This window comes from Mauremys reevesii, linkage group 23, assembly GCF_016161935.1.
Source record: "Mauremys reevesii isolate NIE-2019 linkage group 23, ASM1616193v1, whole genome shotgun sequence".
NCBI classification, from domain to species: Eukaryota; Metazoa; Chordata; order Testudines; family Geoemydidae; genus Mauremys; species Mauremys reevesii.
The window spans coordinates 517125-525690 of NC_052645.1; the positions used below are offsets into that span (position 1 = coordinate 517125).

Genomic DNA, 8566 nt, shown 5'->3' on the forward strand with positions numbered 1-8566 from the left:
GTTGCTGGGTCACTTTTACAGATGCCCCTTCCCTGGTACTGCCCTTGCTCAGCTGCACAGAGGAGCTTCCATCCCCAATCCCTGCCTGTCACTGCCCAGCAGCCCTCTGGTGCCACTCCTGAGGGTCACCCTGCCTCACTCTCTTCCTGCTGTGTTGGGAAAGACAGCTCCCATCTCGCCTTGTTAAAGGTCAGGTGGGCCAACTAGGGGCAGAAGCCCCTTCTATGTTTTCCTACTGCAGAGCCCAAGCTCAGGGACTCACCTTGGGTGCAGGCACTGCTGTGCTCCCACAAAACAAGCCACCCCTGCACAAAGAGAGAGGAAAGGACCTGCCAAAGCCTGGGATTGAAACAGGGCCCTTTAGATCTTCAGTCTAATGCTCTCCCAACTGAGCTACTTTGGCACCTCCAAAATAGTATTTTCGCCTGTTGCTTCTCTATCTGGGATGTTTTTGTCAGATGTTGCACACAAAAAGGACAGGAAAACAAACGGCTGCTCCACACCCCCACCGGAGGAACCCGGCGCCCTTAGCTGTGGGGAGTAAGAAGTGGCTGTTGGCTGACAGGGCCTGTCCCCGAGGAGCTGGAACAGCAGCTGCCGCCTCCCCCTCGGCTCCAGGCTGTGGGAAATGCTCATTGCCTGGCTGCATGGGCGGCTGCTGCTCCCTGCTCTGGAGAGCGTCTGTATTGCTCTGCCAACCCCCCATCTTCACTGAGCCAGTCTGGTAAGGTCCCAAGTGCCCTCTCCGGCCTGGCAGCTGAGAGTCTGTGCAGACATCAGCCCCCCTGCCAGCCCCACAGGCAGCAGCAGCGCCAGCCCCCCAGCACCACAGGGGCACTCAATGCACTTCCTGAGGGGAAATGGCTCCTTGGTGTCCAGCTGCTAGAGTGAGAGCCAGGGGCAGGGGCGGCCGTTCCCGGGGGGGCGGCATTTGGCTCCGGTTGAGCTCCCGCCGGCATGCCTGCGGCAGGTCCACCGGAGCCCGGAACGAGCGGACCTGCCGCAGGCATGACTGCGGCGGGTCCCGTCTTCCCGCGGCTCCGGTTGAGCTCCCGCAGGCATGACTGCGGCAGGTCCGCTGGTCCCGGGCTCCGGTGGACCTGCCGCAGGCATGCCAGCAGGAGCTCAACCGGAGCCGCGGGAAGAGGGGACCCGCCGCGGGACCGGGGAAGGGCGGCGCAGCGCTCCGCGCTGCTTGGGGCAGCCTACTTTCTAGAGCCGCCCCTGGCCAGGGGAGAGCAGTGTCTGGCTCACCGTGGGGGAGAGAAGAGACCTGGTGAGTGCAGATCTCCCTCAGCCTCCCCCGCAATGCTGGTCAGTTGTATTGTCACTGTGAGAGTTGGTGCTTCCCTGCAGGGCCGGCCCTAGAGGGGTGCAGGGCCCAGGACAAATCCCCCCCCCCTTTCTGTACCAGGCCCTGCACTCACTCCACCCCTTCCCCCAAGCCCCCACCCCTGTCCCATCTCTTCCTGGCCTGCACCTTCCTGCCCCATTCCTCTCCCTCCCCCACCTCTTACTGTCCCTTCTCCTCCCCCTCCCCGCCCAGCGCGTCCTGCACCCCACTAAACAGCTGATCACTGGCAGGTGGGAGGGGCTGAAGGGGAAGAGGAGGAGCTTGTCAGCAAGGCCTGTAGTGTGGGGCGGGAGCTGGCTGCCAGTGGGCGCAGAGCACCTATTTTTTCTCTGCTGGTTCTGCAGCCCCGTAGCTCCCATGGAGTCGCTGACTCAGCTCCTTTCACAAGCTAGAGAGAGGAGCCAGAACCAGGGCTAATCTATGGGGCACCAGGTGAGTGGCAGAGGCTTCAGGTGCTGAGAGTTTGCCTGACCCCTCAGGGACACAGGGTGAGGGGGTGTCCCAGGGATCTCTATGAAAGGAGCAGAACAGGATTTCCTTGGGGTGGGGAGAGAATTGAGAGTGTCTCAGGGGGTTGGACAGAAGAATTGCCCGGGTGAGGGACTGGCTAAAACACAGACCTCGCTGTGAGCAGGATTTGAACCTGCGCAGGGGAACCCTATTGGATTTCGACTCCAATGCCTTAACCACTCGGCCATCACAGCTCTGAGCCTAAAACTGCCCCAATGCCAGAGAAACTGGTAAAGAACCCCAATGCCCAGGCGTGAAGTTATCTAACTACAGAATTCCCACCACAAACCTGGCCCCCAAAGCACAGGTGGGATTGGGGGTTTGTTCTCTTTGCTTAGCCACGTGCAGTCGCACAGAGAGCGCATTTAAAAGTCTCCCCTCCCACAGAGCGGGAAGAGGAAATGATTCTCAACTTGGAGCCTGATGTAGGGTGACCAGACGTCCTGATTGTATCGGGACTGTCCCGATATTTGCTTGTTTGTCCCACGTCCCGACTGATGTTTGGTCGGGTCACTGGACAAACAAATAATTTTGCCCTCTGCTCCGGCACACAGGCAGATCCTGGAGGGACACTCACCCCCCGACCCCGACCCCTCCTTCCCCCATTGGATCCCTCCCCAAATCCTCACCCTGGCCCTGCCCCCAGCCCCTCACTGCCCCATTGGATCCCACCCCAAATCCTCGCCCTGGCCCTGCCTCTTCCCCAAGCAGGCAGCATCCTCCTCCCTCCCAGGTTTGCACACGGGCCATGGCCATGGCCGGGAGCGCAGCATGGAGGCTGCTCCAGCCCTGGAGCCTGGAGGGCAGTGCAGTGGGGCTATGGGCTGTGCTGAGCAGGCAGGACCCATGTGGGTGGGGGGCGGGGAGACACGTGAGGCAGACACACTCCTCAGACCTGTCTGTCCTCAGCTCTGCAGGCAGAGGGGAAGGGGCATGATGGGAACACACACGCCCCATTCCAGACACCACGCAGCATCCACAGGGCTACCAAACCACGTCACCTTCGGCCAAAACCATCCCCCACCCCGAGGGAGCAAAAACCCTTTGTGAGCTCAGCACACACAAGACAGGAAAAGATTAACACCCCCACCCAGCCCAGCCACAGTGGGAGCTTCCCCCCCTTCCCGGCCACAGGCCCACGGGGCTCATGGATGGAGGAGTTTGGGGGGCTGTGGGGGCCCCTGAAGGACTAGCTCAGCGTGTGACGAGTGACTGGGATGTATGTGGGGGCCGGACTGTGGGTTGGGGTGTCCAGGGGGACCCCAGGGAAGGGACTAGGGGGATTAGGGATAGAGGAAGGTGGGGTTACCAAGGGGCATTGTGGGAATGTGGGATTTAGAGCCCAGAGTGGATGGGTGGGGGCGGGTTGGAGGACCCCACGGTGGCTGAAAAGGGGAACCCGGCAGGTTGGGGGGCAGCAGAGATTGGAGATGAGGAACCTCCCACCCTGGGGATGGACTGGGGCAGTGGGGGGATGGGAAAGTGGGGCCCAGCCATGGGGAAATGGGCTTGAGGCAGTTAGGGGGCAGGGCGCTGAGGACAGGGATGGGGAGGAGGAGGAGGAAGGGGGCAGGGTGCTGAGGAGGATGTCGGGGTGGGGCTAGAGGAGGAGTTTGGGGCGGGGCACTGAGGACGGGGAGGAGGAGGAGGAGGGCAGGGGTGAAGGAAAGGCCAGGCAGATCGGACAGGGTGGGGAGGGGACGCTGGGGCCGAGGATCCCCACAGATGGGGGTGGGGCTGGCGTGAGGGTCACAGCTGTGGACGGAGGGACATGGGGGGGCAGGGTGGGGGGGCGTGAAGGGGCGGGTGGGGCCCTACAGAGGAGGAGGAGGGCGGGGCTGAGCCCCCGCTGCTGCCCCCCAGGCCCAGCTGGGGGGGCGGTGAAGCCCTTTCACTCTGCGCTGCCTCTGCCCTGTGCCCCCCCCCCAGCCCGGATCCCACGCGGGATTCGAATCCCAACGGCCGCAGCGCGCGCCCGGAGGGGGGGGGCAGCAAAGCATGGGGGGGAACCGGGGCCTCCCCCCACGCGCCGAGTCTCTGTCCCGCGCTCTCTCCGCCAATCAGGGAGGGGCGCGGCGAAGTGACGAGTTACGGCCCCTCCTCCAATAGAGGCCGCGTGTGTGAAAGGGAGAACTACGCTTCCCAGAGTGCACCGGGAGGGGGCGTTGTCTGAGCAACTGTCCGTCAATTCCGCTCTGAGACGAGCCAGGAACTACAACTCCCAGCCTGCCCCGGGGCGCCTCCGTCCTCCCCAGCCCAGGTGAGGGCGGGTCCCTGGGTCAACCCGACACCTCCCCCCCCCCCGCAACGCAACTCCTCATCCCCGCCCCGCCCCCAGAGAGCCCCGGCCCCGCCCCCCCGTGCAGGGTGTGATGCTGCCCCGCGCGGGAACGTGCTGCGCCGCTTCGCCCCTTTCACCCCCCCGCACCAGGCAGCGGGGGCGGGAGCGCGCAGGGGGGGCGAAGTTCCCGCCGTCGAAACGCCTCCCCCCGGCTGGTGGGGGCGGGGCGGGGCCGGGTCCGGCTCTGTGCGGGGGCTGGATCCACGTGTCCGCCCCGGGATGTTCCCGGCGCCCCTTGTAACCCCCCTCCCCGGCTGGGTGTGAGCGGGTCTGGGTGGGTCCGCCGGGCCCAGGCACCGGTCACGTGTCACCCCCCGACTCCCGCTGCCCCCGCCCCGCCCCCTGCCCCGGGGAGCCCGGCTCTAAACACCCGCTGCAGAGACAGCGTCACCCCCGGACAGACCCACCCCCGGCCGGAATGAGTCCTTCCCCCAGCCCCCTCAGCCCCGCTGGGCCCGCCCCCAAAGCCCCGCCCCCTGCACCCCCCGCTGTGCCCGCCCCCAAAGCCCTGCCCCCTCGCTGTGCCCGCCCCCAAAGCCCTGCCCCCTGCACCCCCCGCTGTGCCCGCCCCCAAAGCCCTGCCCCCCCGGACCCCCTTTCCCCAAAGCCCCGCCCCGCTGGTCCTGCCCTCACATCGCCTGTTCCCCCTAATCCCCGCCCCTTTCCCTGAAGTCCTGCCCCCCGCCCCGTCCAAGGCACCACCCTCGCATTGCCCCTTTTCCCCAGCACCCCACCCTCACTCTGCCCCTTCCCCGAGTCCCCACTCCCACATTGCCCCCAATATACCCCTCCCTGCACCTTTTCCCCAAGGACCCACCCCACATGGCCCCTTCCCGAGTTCCCACCCTTGAGCTTCCCTTCCCCTGAGACCCGCCCCTTCCCCTGAAACCCCGCCCCTGCCCCACCCCTGAGACCCCGCCCTGCACCGCCCCTTCCCCTGGGACCCCGCCCCTGCACCGCCCCTTCCCCTGAGACCCCGACCCAGCACCGCCCCTTCCCCTGGGACCCCGACCCTGCACCGCCCCTTCCCCTGAGACCCCGCCCCTGCCCCTGGGACCCCGCCCTGCACCGCCCCTTCCCCTGGGACCCCGCCCTGCACCGCCCCTTCCCCTGAGACCTCGCCCTGCACCGCCCCTTCCCCTGAGATCCCGCCCCTGCCCCTGGGACCCCGCCCCTGCACCGCCCCTTCCCCTGAGACCCCGACCCTGCACCGCCCCTTCCCCTGGGACCCCGCCCCTGCACCGCCCCTTCCCCTGAGACCCCGACCCTGCACCGCCCCTTCCCCTGGGACCCCGCCCTGCACCGCCCCTTCCCCTGAGACCCCGCCCCTGCCCCTGGGACCCCGCCCCTGCACCGCCCCTTCCCCTGGGACCCGCCCCTGCACCGCCCCTTCCCCTGAGACCTCGACCCTGCACCGCCCCTTCCCCTGGGACCCCGCCCCTGCACCGCCCCTTCCCCTGAGACCCGCCCCTGCCCCTGGGACCCCGCCCTGCACCGCCCCTTCCCCTGGGACCCCGCCCCTGCACCGCCCCTTCCCCTGAGACCTCGCCCCTGCACCGCCCCTTCCCCTGAGATCCCGCCCCTGCCCCTGGGACCCCGCCCCTGCACCGCCCCTTCCCCCTGGGACCCCGCCCCTGCACCGCCCCTTCCCCCTGGGACCCCGCCCCTTCCCCTGGGACCCCGCCCCTGCACCGCCCCGTCCCCTGGGACCCCGCCCCTGCCCCGCACCTTCCCCCTGGGACCCCGCCCCTGCACCGTCCCTTCCCCTGGGACCGCCCCTTCTCCCTGGGACCCCGCCCTGCACCGCCCCTTCCCCTGGGACCCGCCCCTTCCCCTGGGACCCGCCCCTGCCCGCACCTTCCCCTGGGACCCCGCCCTGCACCGCCCCTTCCCCTGAGACCCCGCCCTGCCCCGCCCCTTCCCCTGGGACCCCGCCCCTGCCCTGCACCTTCCCCTGGGACCCCGCCCCTGCACCGCACCTTCCCCTGAGACCCCGCCCCTGCACCGCCCTCCCCTGTGACCCCGCCCCTGCACCGTCCCTCCCCTGTGACCCCGCCCCTGCACGCACCTTCCCACTGGGACCTCGCCCCTGCACCGCCCCTTCCCCCTGGGACCCCACCCTGCACCGCCCCTCCCCCTGGGACCCCGCCCCTTCCCCCTGGGACCCCGCCCCTGCACCGCCCCTTCCCCCTGGGACCCTGCCCCTGCCCCGCCCCTTCCCCGTGGGGCCCTCAAGATTGCCCCAAGACCCCACCCCTGCACCACCTGTTCCCTCTAATCCCTGCCCCCGCATCGCCCCTTCCCCCAAGACCCCGCCCCCCCCCGCAGCGCCACACCGCGCCCCCAGCGCCCCCACCCCGCCTGCTTCTCCCTTGGCCTCCTCTCTCCCGACTAGGGGGTAGGGCGGGCTGTTGGATTGAGCCATATGGAAATACGGGGGAGGGGCAGGGCTGGGAGCCAGGACTCCTGGGTTCTCCCCCAGCTCTGGGAGGGGAGTGGGGGAGGTGCGGGGCTGGGAGCCAGGACTCCTGGATTCTCCCCCAGCTCTGGGAGGGGAGTGGGGCGAGGGGGGTAGAGTGGGGGAGGGGCAGGGCTGGGAGCCAGGACTCCTGGGTTCTCCCCCGCTCTGGGAGGGGAGTGGGGCGAGGGGGTTAGAGTGGGGGAGGGGCTGGGATGCCTGCTGCCCTAGTGGTGACCAGCAGAGCCCCCTGCAGCTTGCCCCGCAACCAGGCACTGGGTGTGCTGGTGCCTGGAGCCGCCCCTGGTTCTAGCCCCTCTGCCCAGGCAGCTCCCCCAGCCTGACACACACACACCCAGCCCCTGCACCCGTCCCACTCCAGGTCTCCTCAGCCCAGAGGGGAGCCCCCCTGCTGAGTGGAGAATCAGAACCCCCCGAAATTACCCTGGGACCAGCATGATCTGCCTCCGCCCTGCCCTGCTCCGCATGTATTTGGAGTGAGTCAGTTTCCCTGTCCCAACATGTGTCCTGCCCTGTGTCTCTTCTCCTCCCCAGTTCCCTCCAAACCACCCCATTTCCCCTGCACCCCGGGCTGGGTCTCTGCCAACCCCCCTTCTCCCCTCCTGCCCCCAATAGCTCCCGGCCCCTACAGGTCTATAGGGCTGGATCCCTCCCTCTCCCCTTCTCCCCTCATTTCCTGCCTCTGGGGGTCTATGGAGATGGGTATCTCCTCTGCCATCCCCTCTCCTACCCCCCCATATCCCGCTGCCTCTAGGGGTCTATGGGGCTGGGTCTCTCCCCTCCATCCCCTCCCCTGCCCCAATATCCCTCTGGGGCTCTGTGGGGCTGGGGCTCTCCCTGCCCCTGTGCTCTCCCCTGCACACGATGTCCTGGGAGTGACTCAGTTTCCCTGGACCAACATTTCACACCCCCCACCCCCACCCGACATGTCTCCCTCCACCCCACCCCATTTCCCCTGCACCCCGGGCTGGGTCTCTGCCAATCCCCCTTCTCCCCTCCTGACCCCAAGATCCCCTGTCCCTGCAGGTCTATGGGGCTGGGTCTCTCCCTTCCCCCTTCTCCCCCCATCCCCTCATCCCTTCCCCCAATAGCTCCCTGCCCCAGTCTGTCTATGGGGCTGGGTCTCTCCCTGAAGCCCCGCCCCCAGCGCGGGGCTCACAGACAATCCCCGCCCGGCGGCTGTGACGTGCGCTGGGGCTGTGACGTCCGGTGACGTGCCCACTCCCCGCAGGCAACTCATTCACTGGAGACCAAAACGACAGAAGGGGTCACGTGTGCATGGGCGGGGCTATGCAGATGAGCAGTGTCTGGCGGCAGGACGGGGAGCAGCGAGAGGAACCGAAGGAGCCCGGCGGAGAGAATTCTCTGCGTGTGGACAGAATCCGGTGTGGGGAGTTCGTGCTGTGGGTGCCTGCGCCGGAGTCACTTCGGGGCAGTGATTGCCACTGAGCTGCATAGTGACCAAAGGCGTGTGAATGGGGTGTGGTGCCTGGCGGGGAGCAGCTCCTGGTGAAAAGAAAGCAGCAGATCCTGTCCTAGCAGTGGTTTCTGGGGGTTTCTTTGCAACCATGAGTGGGATTGTTGTGGGTGCAACTAGACCCCCCCCTTCTCTGGGGGGGCGGGGCTTCTACTGTCTGCCTTGGGGAGGGGGAGGTCCATGATGTCACAGCCCATGGTGGAGGGGAGGTTGAATCATGTGGGGGAGTAACTTCCCCTGCTCCCACTCACTCTCCACTAGGGGGCGGGGCTGGGATCTCTAGGGAGGGAAGTACAGAAAAAAACAGTTTCCCCTATGGAACCCAGGAGTCCTGGCTCCCAGTCCCCCTGCTCTAGACCCCCTCCACTCCCTGGGCCAGGGATAGAACCCAGGGGTCCTGGTGCC

At 67.3% G+C, this 8566-nt stretch overlaps 2 non-coding genes across 2 annotated transcripts; both read right to left on the bottom strand.

The window, feature by feature from the left end:
- Positions 1-330: 330 nt before the first annotated feature.
- Positions 331-403, bottom strand: TRNAF-GAA. The gene has a single exon. It is a non-coding gene; the product is annotated as a tRNA-Phe (tRNA).
- A 1573-nt stretch (positions 404-1976) lies between these two features.
- TRNAS-CGA lies at positions 1977-2058 on the bottom strand. The gene has a single exon. It is a non-coding gene; the product is annotated as a tRNA-Ser (tRNA).
- Between the last annotated feature and the right edge of the window lie 6508 nt (positions 2059-8566).